This window comes from Acomys minous (genome assembly GCF_964271855.1).
Source record: "Acomys minous genome assembly, chromosome: 1".
In the NCBI taxonomy this organism is placed as follows: Eukaryota; Metazoa; Chordata; class Mammalia; order Rodentia; family Muridae; genus Acomys; species Acomys minous.
The window spans coordinates 8,613,049-8,641,016 of NC_140483.1; the positions used below are offsets into that span (position 1 = coordinate 8,613,049).

The 27,968-nt window shown below is 42.2% G+C and overlaps 1 long non-coding RNA gene across 1 annotated transcript; it reads right to left on the reverse strand.

The window, feature by feature from the left end:
- Positions 1–27,919, reverse strand: LOC311595011. The gene is made up of 3 exons (XR_014778284.1): positions 27,877–27,919; positions 926–1,010; positions 1–232 (listed from the first exon to the last, which is right to left on the reverse strand). It is a non-coding gene; the product is annotated as an uncharacterized lncRNA (long non-coding RNA).
- Positions 27,920–27,968: the final 49 nt, after the last annotated feature.

The window sequence follows — 27,968 nt, forward strand, 5'->3', positions numbered from 1 at the left end:
CACAGGCCTACGTGCTCAGCTTTACCCATTCTCATCTTGAAAGAGAAATTTTTTTCAACCCAAGAGACACAGTAGAAGAAGCAAGTAGAGACACACCAGCGACTGTTACAAATGTTTAGAGACATAGCTGCAACCTTATCTAAAGTCCATCCTGTCTGAGGACATGTTTTATGCTGTACGACTCCTCTAAGGGCATCAATCTAATAAGCACCAAATGAGGCTGAAGACAATGCTGTTGTAAAAAAAAATGGAGAAAAATGATTAAAATATGATAATTATACTGACAGCTTATATGCTCAATCTAATCAACCAAGCTTCCAATTTGTCATAACGCATACTCGCTCATACATTATTGCTTAATTATAGCAACACTTCTGTTTGGAAAGGCTGTCAATCATGTGAGTGCCCATCATTTTTCTTCTTTTTTTCCTCCCTATGGTAGAGCATATTTTAAGCAAGGATTTGATCATTTCTGCTATTAATTTAACCCTTAGAATGCTTTATTGTAAAAGCCCTTATTCTTACCTTCTTTGTACAAATATCTGGAGCAGTTTATACCATATAATAGTCTACTTTTATATGAGGATTGATACATAATATCCCCAACATGAAACCAAACATTGGTAAATTTTGGCAACATTGTAGTTATTATGATACTTATGCAGGGGCTGGAAAGATGGCACTGTGGTTAAGAGCACCTGCCGCTCTTGCAGAAGAATTAAGGAAGTTCAGCTTCTAGAAACCATGCAGGCAACTCACAATCACCTGTAACGCCAACTCCACGGACTCACCATGCACCTGCACAGACATGTGCATGAACACACACTCACATACAAATAAAAATAAGCTTAATCTTTAAAAAAAATTAACGCTTTAAAAAAAAGATGCCTATATATTTGTATTTTAAAAAAAACAAAGGTCACACCTTGTTTTTAAGAAAGGCACAATTTCACCATATGAGCCTCCATTTGTCTGTGGTCTGCACTGATCAAGGAGCTTAAATGGGATGGCTGTGAAGTGGAAAGTTAAATTAGTCTAAAAATGTTGTTACATTTTTACAGTTTCTTTTCTCTCTAACTCTCTCTCCTCTGGTTTCTTCATTCTTCCAATCGCTAAGAATGTTGCACACGTTCGAACAGTTGCATAAGCTCCTCCGGTTTCCTTTCTATTGCTGTGATAAGAACCCTCCCACCAAAAGCAACTTAGGGGAGGTGAGGATTTATTTGGCTTTCAATTCTGCGTCTTAGTCCATCACTGAGAGGAGTCAGGGCAGGAAATCCATAGGACCCTGGATGCAGCAATCATATAGGGATGCCGCTTGCTAGCTGACCAGCAGGCCCTGCTTAGCTAGCTTTCTCTTACAGCCCGGGAGCTGTCTGGGGTGAGGCTGTGTGCAGATCAATTTGCTAAGACGGTTTCTCAACTGAGACTACTTGTTCAGGTGATTCCAGGCTGTGCCACGTGGACAGCTAATGCTAACTATGTCAGCCCACCTACAAAGCTTTTAGGGACTTGCCCATGTAGCCAAATTCATTGCAAAGTAATACGTTGAAATGATTATCCATAGTTTTGAAAAGGCTGAAGCATGGGCTCAATTATTTGGAAAATATTATTGAATTTAGTATATGTCCATTATGTGATGATAGATGATGAGTCTTGTCGTGCATACGGTATGCAGAGCGCTATTCAGCATCTTCAGGACCCGCCCTCCCATGGTACCAAAGATCCTGTACCTCCCTCCATTCTTCAGATTTCAAGTGTGTGGTTCAATCGGTCATGGGTCAAATATCTTCCTTGGTTATTTTCTCTACTGCTTTTAGGTTAGAGGAAGATTCCAATAAAATGTTTTTGAGCCAGTATTGTCAGAATCTGAAGATGTAAAACTCTGTGGCTACGGAGAACCTCAAATATAATGCAAGCTACAGTGAAGGACGCAAGGTTATTTAGCACATATATCATCTTTGAGAAATGTATCTAGAAATTCGTTGCAGGAGTTAAACATGAAACTCTGAATGCACAATTAAGATTAGATTTTAATAGTTTCAGACCACCAGGAACTATTGGCAATCGTTGGTCAATTTCATAATACCCAGCTATAACTTAGACTTTCTCCAAAGAGTAGCTTTATTTCTTAATTTAAAAAATATGTGTACTCATTTTCTTTCTAAAGAAACATTTCCTAAATGGTAGCTAATTAAGTTAGAAATTGAAACTACTGGCCCTACTATGTAGCTATGGACATTATTGTTAAGCTTAGCTAAAGTTTCGTGGGATGGTGACTCAGTGTACATTCTTTTCAGTTCTTTGGTAGGTGCTCAGTGACCACTCAAGCCCTGGAGGCACGTTACCCCAACATGGGAGACAGCAGCCCAGAAACCATACATCTCTTTTTGGTTCCACTGTGTTCTGAAATAGATGTTTTCGTGGTTTGTTCTAGCACCCAGTATATGAATTTCAAGTAAGCCTAACATATCAACATGTAAAAATGCCTGTGACTAACTGTAAAGTGCACCCCTCCCCCCCAAAAAAAAAACATAGCAAAAATGTTAGTTGTAGAATTTTGGTTAGATATACTATTTTTTCTACTGTACAGTCTTTAAACTGTACATTTAAACTTCCTGGAATAACCTTCAAAAAGTAATTTAACATAATTAATTTACCTCACAAGCAACAAAAAATACAGGGCTGGAAAAGAATAAAAAATCTTGGCATCCAACTTGTGCCACAATCTTGGATATAAAAATGTAGATATTTCTTTGGGTGGTGGTAGCACTGGCCTTTAATCCCAGCAGAGGCAGAGGCAGGTGGATCTCTGAGTTTAAGGGTAAACTGCTCTACAGAGCAAGTTCCAATACAGCCAATGCTTGGTAGAGAAATCTTGTCTCAAGTTAAAAACAAAACATTGATATTTCACTGGTACAGTGACCTGCAGGCATCTCACCTTACTGAGTGTCTTATGAGAACCAGCCACTTGGTCAGATCATTTTCAATCATGGATAAGGTTTTAATGATATCAATGGTGAGCCGGGCGTGGTGGCGCGCGTGTGTGTGTGTGTGTGTGTGTGTTGTGTAAAGGAAAACACAATCTGATCCCTACAATTCTGAGGTGAAGTATGTAGAAAGATTTTCATGACACCATTGATATAATTTTTTTTTTGGTTTTTCGAGACAGGGTCTCTCTGTATAGCCTTGGCTGTCCTGGACTCGCTTTGTAGACCAGGCTGGCCTCGAAATCACGGAGATCCGCCTGCCTCTGCCTCCCGAGTGCTGGGATTAAAGGTATGCGCACTTAGTAGCTAGGGCCTTTACTGCCCGCAGTATCAACTGCCACTATGTCTCCAATTATAAATCAACTTGGGGTGGACAGCTTATTACCAGCTGTTTCTGCCTATATGTGTCTGCAGAGTGAAGATCTTTCAAGTTCCTTGGAATTTCCTTCCATACTTATGGAGATAGTTTTTAGCTCCCTTATAACTTTCTTATCCAGAAGTATGCTTAATTCCCTTCCCTAAGACTTAGAATTTGCTCCTAACACACAGACGAATGGAAACTGTAAAGGCTCAGAAAGACAGCTCGGTTTCCTCTGCTTTTCTCAAGATTCTGGATCTGGAGGAATCCTGCCAGCCTCTCTGACTACTTTGAGAATGAAACTGAGAGGCTCCATGGAGTGACTTAGGTAACTTCCCCGCTGTCACCTGACTCCGCAGACGCCCCCACCAAGTCACAAGGTCCACAAATGAAGCTGCTACCAGCTGTCCACCTTTAGGAACTCATTCACCGGCCAATCGCCACTGAAGACCTTTGTGAGTGAGATAAGGGCCAGAAGAACTGACCAGGCTATGGGACTCACACCATTACAATGAAATATCTGTTGCTCCTAATTCACACTGTTTCAAAGTAGTTATGCTCCAGCAAAAGTGACCGAAACACCTCAGAACAGACCTCCCATCAGTGTCCCCTTCATAGATGTTGTATCTCAAAATATAACCCAAGAGAAGCGACATTTCACAGCTCGAATTTCCACTCACAGAGGAAAAAGTCACCTCTTTTCTGTTGTTTTCTGCCTGATATTTACAAAGACTGACATTATGCTGGGTTGTTGCCTGTTGATTCTCAACTTAAAGGGGTCTTCTTTCACCTAGGCTGTGAACCTCTGGGTGCGTCTGTGAGGGCATTTCTAGATCAGCTTCATTGAGGAGAAAGACTGCCCTCAATGTGGCCGACACTTCAGCACCACAGGCTGGCAGCTCTGGAATGAATCCAAAGAGAAGGGGCGGAGCATAGGATTCATCTCTCTCTGCTTCCTGACGAAATGGAGTGAGCAGCCACGCCTCTTGCTGCCATTCCTTCCCGGTGTGCACCCCTAAACTGTAAGCCAAGATAAGCCCTCCACTAAGATTTTTTTTGTTGAGAATTTTGTTGCAGCAGCAGAAAAGAGACTAATACGCACACTAGTATCAACATGAAATTGATAATGTGCAGGCATCCTCCAAACAGTATGATGTTACTGTACTGTGATGGCCAAGTGTTTCATTTGACAAAATAAATTCTGCCAATGGTTCATCCAGGCGTCTCTCTGAATGTGTTTATCACTAATGCAGTGGCTGGAGTTAAGTGGGTTTTTTTTTCTGTTTGTTTGTTTTTTTATAGGGAAGTAACGTATACCCAATCTTACCTTGCAATTTAGTCTTCAGCTACAGCTGTGATGTTAATTCTTATGGGATAAATGTCTTTGCAATTTGGTCTCTGGACCCGGTCTTTGGTACAAATTGCATCAACTTTATAACCCAAAGCTATCATTCTAAAGTCTATCTGCTATCAGAGAGACAGTGGGGTGTTTTCCAATTGGGAGAGAAAGCAACAAGAAAGAAAGAAAGCTGGTGTTTCAAGCCGTCATCTGACAGGATTTACGTGTATTTTCAGCTGATCTAATTTTATGAACTTCATCATTGCACGGCTTAAACAGGGAGCTGTTTGGCTAAAATAATCCTGTCACATGTTCACTCATGCTGGGAAATTCAGTTAGAATTTGTATTAGAGTTGGATCACCATTAGCATCAAACTTGAGTTACTCACTTAAGCCTTTTGTAAACTGTAAATAAAAGTGTCGCCACTGTTACAGCTACAGCCGTCGTGTTGTGAAACTATGTGTGCAGATGTTCGTGAGTCTTCATATGTCTGTCCTACATGACAACTCTGAGGCTGTTACTGTTACCGTTTGTTATTTTCACTTGCAGCAGAGGATGATGTAACATGTCAGAGCATGTATAGACAATAAATATTAGAAAATATTCAGGTTGGTATTCAACCTAAGTTATCTATAGAACTATACCAACAGTGGCTAGAAACCTGCTGTGAGTGTGGAGACCAGTGCCCTGGCTCTCACAGCAACATTCCTACCTCCGTTGATCCTAGCTGCCTAGCCATCTCTCCAGCCCTGTCACACTGAGATGTGGCCTTCCTGTTGGCTTCCTTGTCTCTTAACCCTGGGGAGTTGGGTGCAGGGTGGAGCTAGCTTCCCTGATATCTGGTAACTCGGTGTTGAACTTGATTGAGCTAAATGAAGCTTCCAGGAGTGACAGAGCTCAGTCTTGAACTGTGCAGTGCCAGAGCTAATCAGGCTGCCTTCTGCTGAGAGCATGTGTCCATGAAAGGCCAGGACTCAAACATCCTAAGAAGAGTTTGCAATGTTTGTAATTACTCCAAGCCGATGTTACTTCCAGACATAGAGGAGAGAGAAAATTCAATCAAAAGGATGAGGTAATTCTCAGTATTAACAGGCTTGCATTATGTTCCATAAGCCAGCGGCAACGGTCTTTGTTTCTTATGAAGGAAGGCCGGGATCTGAAGAAGAGCACCACATCATGAAACACATAGGAAGGTGAAGTGGAGGGTGATTTAACTGTGTCACTGGTGGACATCCATGGACTTGTCCACTCCACTTAAGATCAGTGACCCCCTGACCTGAAGTTATGGATGCTGAGAACTAAACCCAAGCCTTGCAGGAGCAGCAAGCCCTCTACTGGCTGAGCCATCACTCCTGCCCCAGTGTTCCTTATTACTGGTGGCTTGTGAAAGCTCCAGAGTTAAGTAAGCCAGTGCAAAGGACAGCTACCTGCATGCTCCCGCTCCTGAGGGGGACCCATTTGTTTAAGATAATCCCATGTCACTGAATATGTTTTAAGGAAAACTCAATACAATATCCTTCCTCTTGTGAGGCCACTCCATAGTAATCAAGCAGCAATTTCACATGTGCAATATCAAAGTTCTGAAAACACTCATGAAATCACCTTCTTCCTGAGCTTCGTTGAAAACACTATTGGAGGCTAAAGGGAAACGCTCAGTGGTTAAGAGTATGTACTTCCTCCCTCAAGAGGATAGAAGCTTGATTTCCTGCACCCCATCAGGAGGCTCTCAGCTGTCTGCAAGCCCAACTCCAGTGGAACCTGATGGCTTCTGGCCTACACACACACACACACACACACACACACACACACACACACACACACACACAGAGCTCTGCCCACCTCCACCACCCAAGTGCTGGATGAAAGACATGTGCCCGTGCCTAGTTGTTTTTCATAATGACTGGTCATTTGTAGGAACCTGGGTCCTCAAACTAGTTTTAAGCATTAGGACTTGTCAGGGAAACATGGCAGCATTTAGGGATGAGCTGGGGAGTTATTGAATCAAGGAAACTCATTTACTGAACCTTCCCGGAAGCGTGCATGAGCAACATCCTTACAAAGTTCATTTCTCCTCTCAGAAGGGTGTCACTCTCCCACACATCTGGGGAATCTGTTCCTTGCACGTATCCTCAGAGTCAGAAGACGCCTGATCTATGGGTGCCAAGTAACAGATCATTTGGGACAGTGTAAATTCACTTTAAAATCACAAGGTTGAGGGCCAATGAGACCACACTACGTCCAGGGATCTGAGATCCCTGGTACTCAGCTCATGCAAGTTGTCCTCTGACCTCTGCGCTCATGCTGTTTCATGTGTTCACACACACACACACACACACACACACACACACACACACACATGCACACGCACACACACACACACACACACACACACTTGCACATGTATGTACACACAACATGAATGCATAAGAAAAAGATTAAAATTGCTTCTTTAAAAAAAATCAAATAATGCTTCAAAATACATATTACATGAGCCAGGCAGTGGTGGCTCACACCTCTAATGCCAGAACTCAGAAGATAGAAGCAGGTAGATCTCTGAGTTCCAGGCCAGCATGGTCTACAGAGAGAATTCCAGGACAGCCAGGGCTAAGCAGAGAAACCTTGTCTAAAAACAAACAAACAAACAAACAAACAACAAAACCGTATGACACAGACTCATCTTCTAAGTTGACTTTCTCATGAGAATTAATTCACACACACTCACAATAAGTGGATATGCATCCTTCTCCACGGCAGAACCCAGGCTCCAGAGAATAAACCAAAACTACTACTGTTCTGAAAAGAGACTTTCGGATACTTGACTTTCTTCTCTTAAGATGATGAGCAAGGATGCAGCTGGGTGGCAGAGTGAGTGCTTAGGTCGGGCGTGGTCCTCAACACAGAAGGGAACAAAGGAAAGCAAAGCTGTTTGAAGCTTGTCTCCTCTGCTGCAGTGAGAGGAGGAACAGTAAAGAAGGCAGCACACAATGGGGCTGGGGGGGTGGGGGTGGGGAATGGGGGGGGGGGTCGGGAGCGGTGCGGAGGTTACACCAAGCAGCAGCGGCAGGACTCTTCTCTAGCAGGGTTTGAGGGTTGTGCCTCTTCTTTTTCAGTGTCAACTGGCTATTGCCAAAAGCAAAAATAAACAAATAATAATCCAGAAAGAAGGGAAAACTAAAGACGAAATATATATTCTAAACGTATATATTATCTCATGGGATGAACTATACATGAATAGTCGGACACATCATTTTAATCAGTATCTGGTGAGCTCAGGAGTACTTGACTCGATACTAATGATCTTGATACTGGCGCTGAACCGTAACTAATGTCAAAAATTTGCAAAAATTCAAAGAACATCACCCATAATATCAACGTGTCCTAACACCAAGGTCATTCTCTAATGATGGGGATTTTATCCACCTACATAATTTATGTGTAAATGAAGAGTATGGATGCTTGACGTGTCTGAAAGAAAAAAGGAAAAGAGAAAAGCCCCACCAGTTTCAAGTTTCTGCCCCTTGACAGTGCTCCTCTGAACTTAACTCCAAATCTCAGCACGGCTCTACTCTCGCGAGAGTGACCTGAGAGCTGCGCCACCCTCCCTATGAAGTTTTGATTACTGTCTTTTACACTTCCACCTGAACTGGATAAAGACTATCCATCTCCAACTTATCAGAAAATATGTTATAACTCTAGAGCTAAGAATTTAAGGAGGTTTTTTTCCCCTCTAAATTGTTATCTCTGGGTAATGGCCCTTTTCCTGAAGGCTAGAAAATATACCTTGGTCCTTGCTCGAAGATTCATCCGAGGAAGCAATCTGCCTACTGGTCTCGTGACTCTGCTTACCAGCTTTCTCTTTCCAACCCATGTCTTTAAAATTAGTATCAGGGCACTAAACGGGGCCGGGGGAAGGTGTCAAGAGGCACTGTCTAAAATGATGCTGGGGACCTTTAGATGTCTTCTGAGGGGAGATGGCTGAGGATGTTAGAGATGTGTGAAGTGAGTGACCAAGCCCCTAAGTCCTGCCTTCCTTCCAAAGCCACTTTTGTAAAATCCTCAGTAAAGCTATCAGAGTGCTAATGGACATCAGTTGCAAGGGCAAGCAGGGTAGAAAGCCCATCTGTTCAATTACCGAGGACAAAAGATGCATGTGTCCTGTTCTCCACTGTATGACTTCACCAACCCCACCCACCCACCCCAGGAGTCAATCCCAGGATCTCAGGACCTCGTGCCTCCTATGCAGCTCTACCATTGAGCTGCCCTCCCAGGTATCGCTTGCTAATTTCCCACTTCAGCCCCAGCATTTTCAAAAGGAGCATTTAAAACTGTGTGAAGCCCAGAGAGGTCACAAGCTTCTAAAAAGCTGAGAAAGAGCACAAACTTTGTTTCCTTGTGCTGCTGGGATCTCTGCTTTTTATGCCACCTGCCTAAGGAGGGTGAGCCCAGCGAGTGGCATTATGTGTTCTCCCTGGGAGGTCAGAGAGTAAAGAGGCCATTGAATCCCCGAATTAAAAGACTCAAACATGGTTATATCAGCAAGGAACTAAAGAAAGGAGAAAGTTTCATGTTGAAATGAATAACCCCCTTTTTAAGGGGAGGGAGGCAGGGATAGGCTGAGCAGAAGTGAGACGCAGGGGATGAGACATAAAGATGTGAGGCCCACAGACACGGAAACAATGCCGGAAGAGCCCCTGATTCCAGACCCTGAGAAAACAAGGACAGAGCAGCCCAGCACCACACATGCGGCCCTTGTTGCAGTGTTGCTGGTTGCAGGCTGCAGGAAGCGATGGGTAAGTTTTCACCTTCACGTTTCCACCCAGGTCTTCCCCCGGCACATCATTCTCTAAGCGGAAAGAAATAGGAGTGAGGAGTTGTGCAGTGGTGCATGCCTGCTCAGCTTATTAAAACGTGGGAAGGAGGCAATATTTCAACCCCCAGAAATAAAAAAACGGGAGAGAGAGAGAGAGAGAGAGAGAGAGAGAGAGAGAGAGAGAGAGAGAGAGCAGCTAATCCATCGGAAGGAATTAGCAGGCAGAGTCTGTAGCTGTTTGAAATGACGAACGAGGCTGAAATGCCCACACAGGCTAACATGCACTTGGATAATTACTCCAAGCTCTCGGGCTAAAATCTGTCTTGGAGAAGCTGGGAGGCTTTGATGACTCAATTTCAATGGGCATGCTTATGAAATACATAGTAAAACCTATTAAAATTGAAATTGTTCTTGGTAGGTATTCTGTGCCTGGGCCGCTGACCCTGTCAGGCGGCTTTTTAATAAGGTACACACTTTTTTTATTCTCAAAAGTGGCATGCACTTTAGCTGCTCACACACTCAGCGTTAACCCTGTAATGACCTGCCTGTGATTTCCCCACATGAGTACACTAAGCAGTCTTACCCTCACTTTATACAAAGTGATGGGTTTTCCAACATGGGTATGGTTGGCTTTCACTATATATTTCTTTATTTTGCCAGAGATAAGGATTTGGTTTGTTTACATTTATTTATTGATGCTCATGGTGGGGTATTTGTGCCAGAGGGCACATGCAGGTAACAACTCATGGGGCCATTTCTCTCCTTCCATTATGTGGACTCCTGAGATTGGACTCAAGTCATCAGGCTTGGTGGAAAGCACCTTTGCCAGTTAGGCCAGCTCAAGGAAGATTTCTTGATAAGATTTATCATTCTTCTGTCCGTGGAAGCATCTGCAAACATTGCTATAATATGTATTCTGCTGTCTAAATAAACTTTGTTGTCATATCAGTGGTTATTGTTAAGTCTTGACATAATCAGGCACCTCATGTAGCATGTATCCAACTGTAATCCAAAGCAAGCTCCATATTTGTAAATTAATTAAAATGACATAGTTGTCCTAAGGAATCCTCCCAGGCACTGTATGAGGGTGACTAGGGATTTCTAGGGTTACAACACCTGAAGTGTGACATCAGACAGCAGCTCAGGCATCTGGGAGCCTGCGGGCTGCTTTGGACTTCAGAACCACCATAGTTATTACAGGATCCCAGCATCCTGTGCACACATGGGAAAGCATGTGACACACTCTGCTTTTGCTCAGCAAAATATTTCTCAAGTAAGATATGGTAGTGGGCCAGTGAGATGCCCAGAGAGTAACATGGCTTCACAGACAAGCATGGTGAACCCAGTTTGATATCCAGAACCAACTCCACAGTCAAGCTATGCGATTAGAGCACATGTAAGTGTTCTTTCTCTGTCTCTCTGTGTCTCTGTGTCTCTGTCTCTTTCTCCCTGTCTCTATCTCTGTTTATGTCTCTGTCTCTGTCTATGTCTTTGTCTCTCTTTGTCTCTGTCTCTCTATCTCTCTCTGTCTGTCTCTCTCTGTGTCTCTGTCTCTGTCTCTCTCTCCCTCAATAAAAGTTTTAAAGACATGTTTGAAGAAGACTACATATACACAGAATCTATTCCTTTATAAAAAATAAATAAATAAAATAAAACAGAGACCCAGAACCACTACAAAGAAAGAAACAGTGCACACAGATGCTACATAAAACCAGAGAACCCAGGGATGAAACCAGACATCATTTTCCATCCTCTCAGAGACCTCAGAAGTAATGCTTCAACTCTTAAAAAAAGAACAGGCTTCTCTGAGAACAGGGCAGTGGCAGAAAATGAATGGGCACTCGGAGTGAAAAATAAAACTTTCCAAATGAAACATACACTTCAGAAAAGCTGGAAATGAATACACAAACCATTCCAGCATGGAGAGCGTTTGGAAAAGAATGGAAGTGTGCCCCCTACCCATTCTTTGGCTCTGCAAGGCGAGAGATTGATTAGAACATGCCAATGAGTGGGAAGTAGGAAGGTCTCTGGGCTGCTAGCACCAAGGAGGTGAAAACAGCGTGAGTGAAAACGAAGAGAGGAGCATCAGTGAGGGTAGCTGGAGACTCATTCACGAGGAACTTCAGAGGAGAGAGCAGAGAAAATAGGATGCAGCAGAAAGCCAAAGAACATCCTAAGCAACCGTCGGACTCTTACGAGTCTCTGATTCCTGGTTTTTATCACCTGCTACAGCCCTTGGGCGGAACCATCCATTCAGCTGTCCCTACAGAGAGGAGTCTGCAACCCACCAACTCAGCTTCTGAAAGGCATGCGCGCACATCCTTGCTTGTCCTCTCCTCAAAACCCTCACCCAACCATGACCTCCAATGCCCGTGAGCTTCACCTGGACCCATCATTGGCTCTAGGGTCACATCATGGATTATTTAAGGTTTTCTTTCCAGCTAGTTCATAGCCTTGGGATTCTAAAGTTCTATGCCATGACTCCTTAGCTCTGGAAGCTCCTCTGCCATCCTCTCTACCCAAGGGAGTCCCCACTGCTGCGGACTGCTTCCAGTCTCTCTTTCACTAAAGCCCTCCTGGGCCCATGGTGAATCATAAGAAGCCCGGAGCGCCTGCTCTCGCCCAGTCTCCTTGGCTTGTCCTTTGTTGCCCAAGCCACTTTTCAACTCCCACACCCCTCCATCTTACAGCATCATGCCCTGGCACATGCTTGTCTTGGGGTCTTCTCTTCAAGCCTGTCTGGGTCCTTAACAACTCGCTCTTTCCTGCTGACTCTACGGCCGCCACTTCTTAGTCATCTTCTTTCTACTCCCTCTTGCGTCTTCAGTGCTTTCCCACTTTCTCTTTTCTGGCTTACTGATCTCATCCTGTAAATATAGTCTCACTTCTCCCAGACAAAAAGAGGCAGCTTTAACTCATTACCATCGTTAGATCCTCTTTATGGAATCAAAATTCACCCGAAGTGCAGCTTCGTTTCTTATTTGCCACCCTCGGCTCTGCCCATTGCGGATCTGACTTGTGTCAGCTAATTGCCCAGTCGAGCCTGTCCGCCACCTCTTATTGCCATGTGTGAATTGGCATCTTATCAGACTCCTCTGCAGTATTGTATTTCTTTCTTTCTTTGCCAACCAAACTCGCCATTGTGCTGGCACGGCGTCTTCTGGTTTCAGTGCTGGTATTCCTACACTTATCCAAGGCTTCACAAACAGTTTAGTATTTTTTTTTCCTTGGGTGCTCATACTTACTCACATCTGAAGGGAGGGTTTATAAGAGATGAAGGATTTGTGAAAGACAGATGAGTCCTGAACCGGAAAGAAATGTATTGGAGAGTCAGTATGACGCATTCAGAGTAGAAGCAGCATCTTCATTCTCGTCCTGACTCCTCCAATCACGTTGATACCTATCCTGGATCCTCTAATTGTGTTTGCAGCCATAGTGGTTCCTATTCATAGCCATCCTGATTCTCTCATCCATGTCTGTTTTCACCCTAGTTCCTCCAATCATATCACACTTGTCCTGATTCCTTTAATCACGACTATACGAAGCTTCATTCCTCTAATCACATTTACACACAGCCCGATTCTACTCATTTTCTACTCATCCTGTTTCCTCTCATTAGGTGCAGGCTTACTCTGGTTCTTATACTTATGTCTCAATTTACTTTGGTTCCTCTCATCACATTCACGCTCATCCTGACTCCTCTAATTGTATCTATACTTATCCTGGCTCCTCTAATTAAAGCAACTCATTATAAATGTATTCATTTTTTAGGTTTAAATGTTAGAGGTCCTCATTCATTTACAGAAGTAATAATAGATATTTTTAATTCTCCATATACATGTCCCAAATAAACATAAATATCTCATTACCACATAGGCATTTCAATCCTCAGGCTTTCACCAAGTTAATGACTGCTGCCAGTTGGGTATCTATAATCACAATAAGACATGGAAAATGACATGTGTGTGATGGATGATGCTGCGGGGTTCAAATATTTTATATTCGCTAGTGAAAACACATGTGTATGACAGCTGCACATTTACCACTACTGCATCTCTGACCATTCGTTTAGGAGGATTTGGTCGTAGTGAAGAGAAGAACCTACAAACACCCTAATCTCTTTGCCTGCAAGAAGGGCTCGTTCCCTGTGGAACGCAGGACACTTTCTTTTGTTTAGCGTCTTCTACTACATGAAGGTTTTATGCCGCTGCACTATTTGTGGCTTAGTCAATGCCCATAAAATAGACAGCAGCTACTAACAGAAAACAGAGATTTATTGCTCAAGAGTTAAGTCACTAAGATTTTTTATGTGTTTATTTTTATGGTTGTGTTATCAGAAGTTACACAACCTTTTCATTTTTTTTTTCCTTCAGGAAAAAGTAGAGTGGATTTTTTTTTTAATGTCACAGAGCCCAGTAGTGTGTCTGTTTTTTATTTGCTTGTCATTTGGCTTTTACTGTTTTCAATTTAGTTCATTAGCAACGTGCTCTTCGGATTGTGCCTGTGATATACAAATGTGATGCGTGTTGTTTACCTTTGCTGAGAGAAATGTTGTTTTCAGTTCAAATGACTTTTTCCAGCTAAGTGTGAGAGTCCAGGCTGGGATCCTTGCACTCAGAAGGTAGGAGGTACATGGCTCAGGAATTCAACGTCATGCAGAGCTTTGTGGAAGGCGTGGGTGGGTTCTAAGTCACACGACACTCCTTCTCAAATGACAATAATAAACTCTCTTTACTAATAGATTTTCTTTCTCAGACCTCTTTGGGAACAAGTTGAATATTCACACCAAACCAGTGCTGTTTGGAAACAAACAGTTTCCTAGGTCAGTGTTACTTCTTTTTGTGGCTCAGTAAATGCCAGTAAATGAGTCTTGGTTTGGGGCATGAAAGTGGTCAAGCGTAAGTTTGCAACTACCCACGTGCAGCCACCGGCCCAGCACAGCAGGTTCTCAGACGTACAAGCCTTTTGATGTTATGACACAATTCTCGTCCTCCACAAAGTTCACAGACATCCTGTGACACATGTATATTATTTAATGACTTTCTCAACCTTCCACTGAGGGAGCAAAACATGATAGCATTCTTAAATTAGGAAAATATATTAAGTATGCTACATTGAATCATGAGAATGAATAGAATTTCAGTCTTTTTTATAATGGCATGAGAAGTCATCCTATTTAAATAATTGAATTCAAGTTTTTGTAAGAAACTGTTCATTTGTCTTTATTTTAAAGCATGTACACATCAGAGGGATTTAACTATGTTTTAGAGCCATAATTCATAAACTGCTATAAGCATAATTTCATTTCATTCTCAAGAAGTAAAACAAAAACACAAAATCTAGCTGGTTCTAAGATATTCTCCTCCTCACTATGATAATGTGAAGTACATCAGAGAGCAAGTTATTAAGTAAATATTTAAAAAACCAGCAACAGCTTTATAGAAGACTATTCATCAGACAATATTGTAAAAAATTATCATAGCTGCATTTACAACAAATGCACATAAAGAAATGAAAATTAAATACAATAAACAAGTAAAATTAAATAAATTTTTTAAAAACTTAAAGATGCAGAGCTCTGTGAAGAAAGTTGCAAAAACTTCCCTCGGGGATATAAATGAATGTGTGAAAGCAGTTGGTTTAATTCTGCCAAATAAGATGCGATAGTCAGTTTGTGTTGAATCAATTGTGGGTTATTACAACTCCTTTAAAAATTTCATTGATTTTATTTCATGCCTTTGTTCTATAACTGTGTTTGTCATGAAGAATAAATAAGTTAAACAACACCTCTGGGTGAGCATATACTGTCTTTAGATTGATCTATCATTTATTTATCATCTATCTATCACATATATATTCTATCTACCTATCTATAAAAGTCATCAAAAAAGAAGTAGAAAATACTGATGGTAGAACTAAATTTTTGTATACTGAAAATTATGTCTTCAGTAAACTTCAAACCCCTATTCAGATCTAGCCAATGGACAGGACATTCTCCACAGTTGAGTGGAGAGTGGGGGACTGATTTTCACACGAACTCTGATACCCCACATTTGACCATGTCTCCTTGATTGGGAGGCCTGGTGGCACTCAGAGGAAGAATATCAGGCTACCAAGAAGAGACTTGATACCCTATGAGCATACACAGGGGGAGGAGGTCCCCCTCAGTCACAGTCATAAGGGAGGGGAGTAGGGGAAAGCAGGAGGGAGGGAGGACTGGGAGGACACAAGGGATAGGATAACAGTTGAGATGCAATATGAATAAATTAATAAAATATATAAAAAAGAAAAGAAAATTATGTCTTATGAAACTAAAATAATAAAGACATGGAGTCAGTTATTGGTTCAGAACAATGAAGCAATGCCTATATTGGAAAGCCCTCAACTCTACCTGCCTTGTGTAAGAACTTAACATATAAAGGTTTTAATTTGCTTCCATGTGTATGAGTCTTTTAACTGCTTGTATTTATATGCACTGGAAGCATTCCTGATTCTCACCAAGGCCAGAGAAGGTGCTGTATCCCCTGAGGGTGGAGTTGGTTTGGGGGTGTGTTATGTATTATCTCCTCTAATCTTCTTGGTAACTCTCTAACTCAGCAAGTGACATCCTACTCTTTCAAGGTAAAGAAGTAGATTCAGGGAGGTAAAGTAGGTTGTCCAGGACCCATGGCTAGAAAATAAGTTTAAAAGTGTACACAGATGTACGTGTTTGTAATCCCAGCACTAGGGAAGCTGAGACAGGCAGATGTCTGGGCTCTCTAGCCAGCCAGCCTAGCCAGCTCAGGAAGCTCTAGGCCAAGGACAGACCCTGTCACAAAATACACAGTGGCCTGGCCCTGAGAAAGGACAGTTGAGGCTGGCTTCCATGTGCACTGCACATATGTGCACTCAGAACTGCACAGGGGTGGGGTCAGAAAGTAAAAATCTGGACATCCTTCTCAGACCTGCCTGGCTGAGAAGGCAGGAGTCTCTCCTGCCAGCCACTGTTCAGATCTTTCCTATACAGCAGAGTCTGACAAGATGCACACACCTCAGCGTACTCTAAGAAGGTTTTAAAACGTAAATATCAAATATGTAAAGATTTAGAGGAAACAAAAATATGAAGACAGCCCAGATGACATTGGCTCCACAGAGCATTGTGAAATGAAGCAAGCACATCTGGATGAAAGGGATGCCCAGACGCCCAGGACATCTGCGTTCCCTCCTCTGATCTTCGTGAGCTACCTAGGAATAGTCAGTGCACTCAGCGGCCTCAAGACTCGTCACACGTAACAGGCACAGAATGAAACCCACATCTCCTTTCCTCCTAAGGTGACTTTTCTTCTGTGTCCCACTCCTAGTTCTTTCTTTCTGTGTTAATACTGCATACAGGCTACGGCACCATCCCCTCCCTATGGCCCATGCCAGAAAAATCTGGGCATGGAGGCACCTGCAACCCCAGTGGTGGGGAGGCAGAAATTGGTGGATTAGTCAATCAGTGAGACCCACATTCAGTTGAGAGACCCTGCCTCAGAAAACAAGGCAGAAGGTGCTAGAGGAAAACACCTCTTGATGCCTGATGTTGACCTCTGACCTATAGGACAGACATGTGCATCCGCCAGCACACAAATGCACACACACACACTGATAATAAATAAATACATAAATTAATTAATCAGGCAAAAGTACAGTAGTTCCTGTCTTATTGGCCATTCAGCATCTTCCTTACAGATGAAATTATTTTAGAGAAAACAAAATGACTTTACATTAATCGATTTTAATATTGGAAAATAACAACTCCAAGACTATATGCATGTAACTCATAAGTACATTTTCATGAAACAAGACAGAGTTGGGGGAGAAAGCAATGTCATACTCATAAAAGCCAGCTGATTGGTAGAAGCAAATTTGAAAGCTGACTGAGTTCAATCATTGTAGCTGTTTGGGGTTTGCTCTGCCGCTAATGTCACTGAGTTATTCTAAATGACTTCAATAAGCACATTTATGGTTTTGTCATAGATTAGGGAAATTGGGGTTTACTGGACCAATCGCTGACCTTCCCAGAACCTGAGTGGAAAATCCCCTTTGCACAGACTGTGTGAATGTGAACGTGGTTCAGACACAGATGCTGACGGAGGAGAGCTGAAAGGCACCTTCGTGGAAAGCAACCGAAGTGCGCCCTTTGGTTGAAATGACAGTGTCTTTCACACTGGCTTGTACTGCTCCTCCGTGGAGTCGGTGTGCTGGAGTATTTAACATATTAAACTTGATCGAAGCTTCATCAGTAACAAACACCATAGGCTTAAGGGGATGCCCATCCTCAGGGAGCCTCTGGAGCCCATTTGTCTGTCAATTTCTAGCTAGAGCTTCAAGCTCAGTCGCTCTTGGTAGCAGGAAATAGTCCGGGGCTCACAAACTGGTTTGGAAGCCAGAGAGACAAGAATGTGCAGCCTTGGGGAAAGGGGTTGTTCGGCTAGATTTGCTGGAAATGGGATTTCTGGAGTGTTCATAAGACCTGTTGGAAGTGTATCTATCTCTCTTGTGGTTCTAGTTTGCAATATTGTCTCTAAATGCTAAAGATGCATCAAATGCCATATTGCATTATATGTCAAAATGGGTCAAAGCTCACATTATGGGGGATACCAAGGTAGAAACGTGGTCCCATTAAAGGGTTGGGGACATGGAAGTTTTGCCCTCTTCTCTTCCCAGACAGCCAGGGAGGGGATCCTGAGCAGCTACTGCAGGCTGGGTTTGGTTTATCTCCTTCGATTCCACACTCGGAGAGTTATTCTGGCTAAGTGTTTTTCCTCCTTTGACTTTTAAACACCAGATCCAATGTAAACATCATCTTGTTGAACTTAAATCGCTAAATTAGAATAAAAACGCTGACTCGCCATGCACCTACTCGATTCCTTTTCTTATATCACTTGGTCTTTCTTGCCCAGGAATGGGCAGACCTCACACGGGAAACCTGACAGTTCACAGATGTCGATGCTGCCCCCGACCAGCAGGAAAGACAACAACACTGGGAACTCTTCTTGCAACAGTTTATTCAGGAACTTTGACTACCGGAGTGACTCCGGGAAAAGCTCCCACAGAACCTTTATAGTGTGCCTGGTCCTATCAGAGACTGCGACGTTGTTGCTCTTGGTTGGTGCATTCAGATCACGCCACCCCACGCTATACCTTCAGGCATGCGCATAAGGGGCTCACTCAAAGGCGCATTGCGCATGCGCATAAGGGGGAATCACTCAAGGGCTCATTGTGCATGCGCATAAGGGGCGCATTGCGCCGGGGAAGCAGCAGGGGGTGCTGCTATCTGTGGCTCTCCACACACAGAGTCTTGTCATGGCTTCCTTGAGACTGTTAGCATGGGCTCGTTTTTAAAAAGAAAGAAATCCTCTTACCCCGTGTCCTAAAGGATTGCAGAAACCACGGATGGGTGGTAGCCGAGTACACAGCGACAGCAAAGTGACCCTGGGCAAGTGCGTACAAATCCTTTCCGATGTCTACCGTTCTGTTTCCCCTACACCCCTGCCTTAAGAAGTTTTCATATTAAACCTCAGGCTAAACAATAAGTCTCCTTCTCTGCTTCTCCTGTCTCTTAAAGACTATCCTTTCATGGTTCCCAAACCTGTTGTGAGTGTAACATTCCTACATTATATCCGCTTCAGCGTATGATAAAAAAAAAATAATCCATCCAGCCCTACAGAGAGGTTAATTCTGCAGTTAATCACAGCATTTTGGGGGCTGAAGTGTGTTTGAGGGCAACCTGGGGTACTTAGCGAGGCCCTGTCTCAACCAAACACACACATACAAACAAACAATAAAATAATTAATTCATAAAAAAAACAATATTCAGTTATGGCAGGAATCATAATAAAACTCATTACCAGAATTAAATGACAAGATGAAGTCATTTTATGACACAATTGACAACATACTTCTAGTTTGCATAAATAACCAGGTGATTGTATGAATAATCTATAAAAACAAACCCCACATGTTAGAATTATAACAAATTAGAAAATCTGTGGGAAGCTACTCATGACCAAGGGAGTATAACAAAAGAATGGTGTGTCTGCCAAAAGCAGAATCACATTCTAAATAAAAACAAATAATAAAGTATATTTCTTTTGTTTTTAATGATTATGTATATACAAGTGGGTGCATATATATGTGAGAATAGCATATGATGCATTTTCTTTCTTACATATTCCAATTATCCAACAATTGATAAGAGAAAAAAAGATTAAGAATCCCTTTATTCCCAATCCTCTTAACATAAAGAATATGGAAAGATGTAAATAATTTTCTGAATTTTCTTAAGGAGCTTAGCTGTATGATAAGCAAGATAATATCTACTAGATAAAATATTGAAGATAATCACTTAAAGCTAAATTATTTGAATTAACCAATAATTTGAGTATTTTGATTTATGTAAATACAAATCAATGCTATCAATATGAATGGAAAATTATTTTTACACTTCCAAATCTTCCTATGTGTGTTTATATAGATATATGTGTGTTTTTATCTAACTCTAGCCTTTCAAGTTCAAACAATAAATAATGTTCAGGCAGAGAACTCATAAAGGCCCTTTTCTCTCTTTTTTTAAAAAAAGTTTTTATTATATTATAATGTATTCACATTACATCCCAATTGTTATCCTCTCGCTCTTATCTTCCCATTCCCACCCTCCCTCCTTCTTCTGCCCCATTCCCCTCCTCTAGACCTCTAACAGGGGACCGTCTGCATCCTCTTCCTCTGTGTGCCCACAAGCCAGGATGACCCTTAAGCCTGCATCCCCTCCGCTGTGTGCCCACAAGCCAGGATGATCCTTAATATCTGCAAAAGTAATGGAGGAAATTCTCAGCCATGCCTGACTTGCTAGGTCTGACTCTGGAACTCACTCTTTCTTACCATATTTTGCTTATATGGAATATTAATCTAAAGCACTTCTTTATCTTTGTCAGTGTGTGTACTAACTCAGGAGGCTGAGGCAGGAGGACTGAAAATGTAAGGACTATCTGGGCCTACAGAGCAGATTCAAAGTCAGCCTAGAAAACTTAATGAGACTGTGTCTCCAAAGTAGAAAATTAAAATTTTTTTTTCAAAAGAGCCTCTGGCCAGTGAGTTGGCCATATAGGTCAAGGTATTTGTGTCACAAGTTTAATGCTATGAGTTTGTTCCCAGAAGCCACATAAAGATGGCAAGAGAGAACCAAATTAATATATTGTTCTCTGATCTCTGTGTGTATGATGTGGTATGTATAGCCCCCATTCATGTGCAAATAAATGCACACACACACCAATATTTTAAAATTAAGTCTAAATATAGCTCAGTGATAGAGTGTCTGTCTGTCTACTATACTTTAGTACTGGAAAAAAATTTTCCCAACTAACACATACATTATGTAAATTGCATGTAATAAATATTAAATATTAAGTACAACATAATGTCTTTGTTGTTCATATTTTTTGGAGAATTATGACACAACACAAATCTGAAAAATTACAAATAAGAAGGTTTTTTTAAAAGGCTAGTAACTCATAAGTGTGAGATCCCACAATCTAGTCAGACAAGGGAAGGGTTAAAAAAGAAAACACCCTAAAGCTTAGATGACTTTGGAAACACAGATCAAAAACAAAGAGACGGAAAGTATAATTAACTCCATTACTGCTCAGTCAAATGAAAACAGCCATGACATCCTCTCTTATTTATGACACTAGCAAGTAGCTCAATTCCACTCCTGGCTATCGCTGTAAAAAGCGCCGAGTTCCCCAACCAGTGACACAAAAACAAGCCCTGAAAATTCATGCCACCCGATCACATTATAGGTGTAAGATTTATGTATAAGTTTCATAAAAAAAAAATAAGTAGCTCTTATGTCTTCTTATAGCAATTCTTGTTCTCCTGCAAACCAAAGTGTCAGCATAAGAAGCCAGAATGTTCCAAAGTGCATTTAAAATAATAAAATGCAAATTTACTTAAATCTATATTTTGTCTTAGATATTGAATAAGACCCATAATGGTTAAAAACCTTTATACAATAAAACCATTTATGTCCATGAGGCATATATGTTTCAGAGTTGTCTTCCCTAGTAATTGGAAAATCCATCCATGTGTATATATATTTTCATTACTGGAACAAGAAGAAGACAAGCCGGGAAGGTGGGCGGGGAGCTAAAGCTTACTCACAACCTTCCTTCCTTCCATTGATTACTGCCTCTTTCGTCTCCTTTCTGGTCAAGCCTCACCTTACCCCATCCCACACCCAAGCAAGGCTGAGGATAGCCTGACCTGCCTCTGAGGACTGACAGTACTTACTCATCCTGTCTGCCACTTACCTCACTACTCCTTCTGCCTGGCACGGTACCCAGATTGTAGCGGTTAACAAGTATAGGTACCTGCAAAGAAAGTAACTGTACATCTGTGTTCTATTCCCCGGACACACCAGAGACTTCCTTCTAGCTCCCTATACCTGTCCCCCAAGTGCAGCACAGCATCTTTATTTAGATGCCAGGCAGCTGCCAGCTTTCCCGCATTTGTTATTTTTTAATGACGTAAGGCCTCTTTCCCACTGCTGACAGGTGTGTCCGCAGGAGCAAGCACTGGACTGGCAATTTGTTTTGACACTTATCATGAAGAAAGTTCATAACACATTGTTAGCAGGGACCAAAACTGTTGTAGCCACTGTGGACATCAATCTGAGTTTTCACAAAAGTCCTAAAAACTATCACATGATGGAAGCTATCTTCACTGGGGTTAAGAGCAGGACTAAATCAGTGAGGCAAACAGAGGTGGTGCTGAGGAAGCTAAAGCCTACCAGATGTGTGGCTGTAAGACTTAGCTCAACAGCAACCTTGAAAACGTCACTCACACATTCTTTGACATATGTTTCCTCTTCCTTTTCATCTTCTCTTCTCCTCGCCCCACTCTTCTCTTCTCTCCTTTTTCATTCATCCTTTCTCTTTTTAGTTTTTAAAGCAAAGAACTGTTCCCACTGAATAATCAATTCCACTATACTTTGGCAGAACAGAATTATTTTTTTTTCCCACAGGAAGTTGAGGAACCTGCTAGTCTTCATGAGCCTGATAGGGTTGGGAGGTATCAAGGGGAAGAGACTGTGGAGGATCTCATAGTTTGCATATTTTGATTTGGGGTGTGTGTGGTAGATTGAGTGAGAATGCCCCCTCTCCCACTTAGGCTCATAGGTATGAATGTTTGGTCGATGGTAGGTGGAATTGTTTGGGAAGGATTAGGAGGTGCGGACTTGCTGGAGGAGGTGTGTCATTAAGCGTAGGCTTTGGGATCTCAAAGGAATCACGCCATCGCCAGTGTTTTGTCTGCCTCTTGCTTCTGGTTCAAGATGTGGGCTTTCAGCTCCTCCTGATGCCATGCCTTTCTTTATTCATTATGGACTGTAACGCATCAGAACCGTAAAGCCAATTAAATGCTTTCTTTTATAAGTAGCCTTAGTCAAGGTGTTTTATCACACAATAGAAAAGTAACTAATAGCTGGGCATGATGGCACATGCCTTTAATCCCAGCACTCAGGAGGCAGAGACAGGTGGCCAGCCTGGTCTACACAATGAGCCCAGGACAGTCAAGGCTAACCTGTTTTGAAAAACAAACAAAGAGAAACAAAGAAAGAAAAGAAAAAAAAAAGAGAGAAAAGTAACTAATACAGGGGAGGGATAATAAGAAAATGGAGATTATAACTCTCAAAGCCTAGTTCCCTTTCATTTTTCTAAAAAGGAACAGGCTGACCTAGCTAGCCAGCAATAAATATTTGTCATGAAAATAAAATGAGTAAGTCAGTCTGTGAGACATACCACTCACTGGTGTTACTGTGGCGCCAAAAGCCATAAAAATCATATCTGAAAAAATGTAAAATTTGATAAAAGAGTTCAGGGTATAAAAAAAGTATTTACAAATTAATTTGTTTTCAATATAAGAGCTTGTATGTAAGGTTTCAATACAGTGAATTTTTACAGCAAAGCTATGAACACTAACATGGAGATTATGAACATGGACAATATAATTTATGACACTTGCATAACCTTCAGTTATCTAGGCGCTCAAAGCCTTCAGTTATGCAGGTGCTCAAAGCCCAACAAATTGAATAAATGATAAGCGGTAATGAACTGAACCCTAAGAACTGCAGAGAAAACCCAGGAAGGCCCTCACCAAGGAATCTGCATACAAGAGAATAGGCCTGCAAGAAAGATAGGCTTTCTCTTTCAAACCAAAACATGTGTGGAGCAGCCCTGCAATTGGAATTCACTTAAAGAAATTCCCACTAAGTCATAAAACTGGTGCACAGTAGTATATTTCAGATGACTAAACCAAGGATGAGAATCATACATGGCCTGCTACATTTTCTGAGTGTGTGGTTATTTTTAACAACATTGAGGGGGGAACAGTGGTCATATAATTTATTAAGGACCACTGACTTAGATGTATCTTAGAGATCTGCTGATATTTCACAGAGTCTAAGGCAGAGTGCTCAACAAATGCTTCAGACAGGGGCATGGGTCAGGCATTCAAACAATGAAATGGTATCTGTTTGCAAACAATAATAACAATGGCCAAATAGTGCCCGCGGAGTGTTTGTAGGGCTAGTGTGCACCAGGCTTTTTTCCTGCATCTCTGCTCCAGTGATCCTACGGACTAATAGGATGCACATCCGTCAAAACTCATGATTCATCCTGTCTACCTGATGAATTTTAGAATCAGAGTGGAAACAACCCCCTCAGAGATTAGGCTAATAAAGTGGGAAGATCCACCTTAAATGTACGCCTCACCATTCCATGGGCTTGGGTACCAGCCTGAGCGGAGCCCAGGCATTCATCAGCCTCTGCTTCCTGACTGTGCATGCAAATGACCAGCAGTCTCTGGCTCCTGCCTATATGCCTTACCAACTCTCACCATGTCCTCTCCAGCATGACAGAAGGATGCTGTTGAACTGCAAGTCAGCATAAACCCTTGCTTCTTGGAACTTTTTTTGTCAGATGTTTATGATATCAACAAGCAAGATGAGGATGTGCTAGCATTAATAAAAGTGTAGCAGCCCTCTCGCCTCCAACCTCCATCCCCCGCATACGTGACCACACACTCATCTCTCCCTTCACATAGTAATTTTACTCAAAGCAACTTGGGGGAAAAAAAAATCTCAGTTTTCTAGAACACCTTCTAGAAAAAAAGACAATATCATGTGAATGGACTGCTGAGGACTAAATACTGGTTTAGAATTTCAGCATTACAGTCAAAGTGCAAAAAAAAATGCAGAAATGTGTGCCAGTAGAGGGTTCTGGCAGCCATGGGACATCTATATCAAACCCCTTCTCCATTAAGCTTGGGGAGTAATGGGAAAGATGATCAGGAAAGGATGTAAGGACCAGGAGTCTGGACATGATAGGATGCCACACGCATGACTGTACAGCTGCTGAGGTTGCCTGCATAAGATCTACGCAAGATCAAGCCAATTGACATTCTCCCATGGAGTGGCCACGGGTTCACCAGCCTGGCCCCTCTGAAGACCAACACACACACAACAACACAACAACAAAACCAACCCCAGCTTACTATTTTCTTTTTTTTTTTTATTTACCACTGTTACTTATTTATTAGAGTTATTTACCACTGAGTTATTTGCCATTGTTTTTTTTTTACATTTTTTCTCCTTTATTAATTTATTCTTGTTACATCTCAATGGTTATCCCATCCCTTGTATCCTCCCATTCTTCCCTCCCTCCCATTTTCCCCTTATTCCCCTCTCCTATGACTGTTCCTGAGGGGGATTACCTCCCCCTGTATATGTTCATAGGGTATCAAGTCTCTTCTTGGTAACCTGCTGGTGGCACTCACAGGAAGGACAGCTTACTATTTTCATTGAAAATTCTTCACACAGCACAAGTGCTGGCTTCTCCACAGGTGAATTGATGAAGTCCTTCCTTTAGTCTTCCCCAGTCTACAAACTCTAAGGCCTCCTGAGGCCACATGCAGTTCAAGATGCATACTAAATGACTGGATGGAGCTGTTGTTCCCTCCAGTGAAGTCTCTCCCTACCCTGTCTTTCTATGAGAGAATGCTCATGTCCAACAGACAGAAAGGTTCCTGGTCTGATGAGGGGGTGGCTGCTCTCTTCAGAGGACTGCCTTCTAAAACAGACTGTGTGCAGCTTTAAAATGTTTCTGGACCTAGTGAGTGGCTCAGGGGAAAAAAGGACTTGCAGATAAAACTCAGTTTGATCCCTAAATCCCAGTGGAGGAAGAAAACAAACTCCCCAAAGATGGCATACATGCACCTACACTGACATGAACACACACACATGTGCACGTGTGGGTGCATGGGCACACACATACACAGACACACACACATACACACACACACACAGAGAGAGAGAGAGAGAGAGAGAGAGAGAGAGAGAGAGAGAGAGACAGACAGACAGACAGACAGACAGACAGACAGAGACAGAGACAGAGACAGAGAGACAGAGAGAGACAGAGAGAGAGACAGAGAGACAGAGATTTAAAAAATTGGAAAAAAAAACAGTTGAATTTTCTAGTGTGCTATGCCATGTAGAATTCTCTATGCCATTTTGCCACGCTGTAATCCCTATACATGCCAATTTAGTGTAATGAGCTTATTTATAAGTTAAAATAATGGTACTCAATTATGTAAAACAAACAACAAATCAACAAAACAACAACCAAACCACCAAGGGGCCAGAGAGATGGTTCGGTCTGTAGAGTGCTTGCCTCACCAGCAATGGGACCTGAGTGCAGATCCTGATAGCTCATGTGAGCTAAAGTGCAGTGTGGGTGTGCCTGTCACCCCAGCTTCAGGGGATGGGGGGAAGAAAACTCCTGGGCTCACAGGTCAGTCAGCCAAGACAGTGTGCTCTCTTCAGGTCAGTAAGGTATTCAATTTCAAAAAATTGAGGAAGACATTTGACATCAACCTCTGGCCTCTACATACATGGACCTACATGTGCACATGTGCACACACACACATACACACACACACATACACACACACACACACACACACAAAGGTGTACCAAGGGTTTGTGCAGACCTAACCATTCCATTCCTTCTAAAGCATTTGCTGAGTTTCATCTTTTGCTTTTGATTACTCGTTCATGAAGAATCATAAAAGGTAAAAGGAGTCCGTCCTGGTAGATGATGTGGCATAGCCACTGAACGCCAGAGATGAGCCCACCAGGATCAAGAGAAAAATCTATGCTACAAAGAGCAAGGATTCAAAGAAAAGCTCACCCAGATCAGAGGCACACACTCAAATGGCTGCCGAGAAGCCTAGGAGAACTTGCTGTTGGCCATGTTATTCACGATAGAGAAGGAAACTTGTAATTTTTTTCAATGCCTTCAGATTATGATCTCTCACAAATGAATGGTGCTTCCAGTGTCATTGGAGATCCATGGCCATTAGTGTCTTTAAGGTAAAGCTGGGGACACTCAGCAAACCGTTTTACACAACAGCGTGTACATCTAGCATTTGACTTTCATCTTGCTGTTTAGAATTCTGAAGTTCCCAGTTAAATCAAAAGCTGTTTCAATGTAGAGACCAATTTATTTATTTAATAGTCCCTATAATGATCTAAAAGGTTCCCATTTGATCTCTCAGAATCAATGAGTTCCAAATAGGAGTGTTCAAACAGTTGTAGATTTTTTTATGGACTATAAACTATTATTTGGATTTATTTTATTTGTGTGTGTGTGTGTGTGTGTGTGTGTGTGTGTGTGTGTGTGTGAGTGCACATGTGTATGGGTGCCTGCAGAGGCCAGATGACAGCGTTGGATCCTCTGGAGTAAGTTATAGGCAGCTGTAAACTGCTTAACTTGGGTGCTGGGAAACACACTCCAGCCCTCTAAAGGGCAGTAAGCACTCTTAATTGCTTACCCATCTCTCCAGCTCCTGAATTATCAAAACTTTATTTTAAATTATCTGGATTAACAAAAGGGAACGCTTACATATATTGGCTAAGTTTGTCAGCCTACTTAGCATCCACTTTCTTCGCTTGTAAAATGAAGGTAGCCAAGGTGGTTTCTGAGGAACCTTCCAGTTGTTTTGTCCTGGGATTCACTGAGGACTTTGGGACCATGATTCTCTGTGCTGGATGTGAGGATTGGGCCGTAACTTCTATTAGCCATTCAATCTTACTTCTGAAGAAAAGGTGACGCTGGCAATGAGGACTGTGCTCCGTTCCAAATGCACAGCGGACTTCCATGGTGTGGAAGAGATGAACACTGATGCCTCTGATAGAGCCACAGCTTGGAAGGAACTTCAGCCCTCCTGTATTAGAGGACTGTGCTCAGGTCTAAAGATACTTGAGCCAACACCAAGGAAGATGTAAGTACCACCCCAGCCTACCTTGTCTCTTTCTGCTTCCTGTGGACAGATGTGACCAAATATGATCTCTGTCACCAATGTCTTCTGTGTCATGATGGTCTGACTCTGAAACA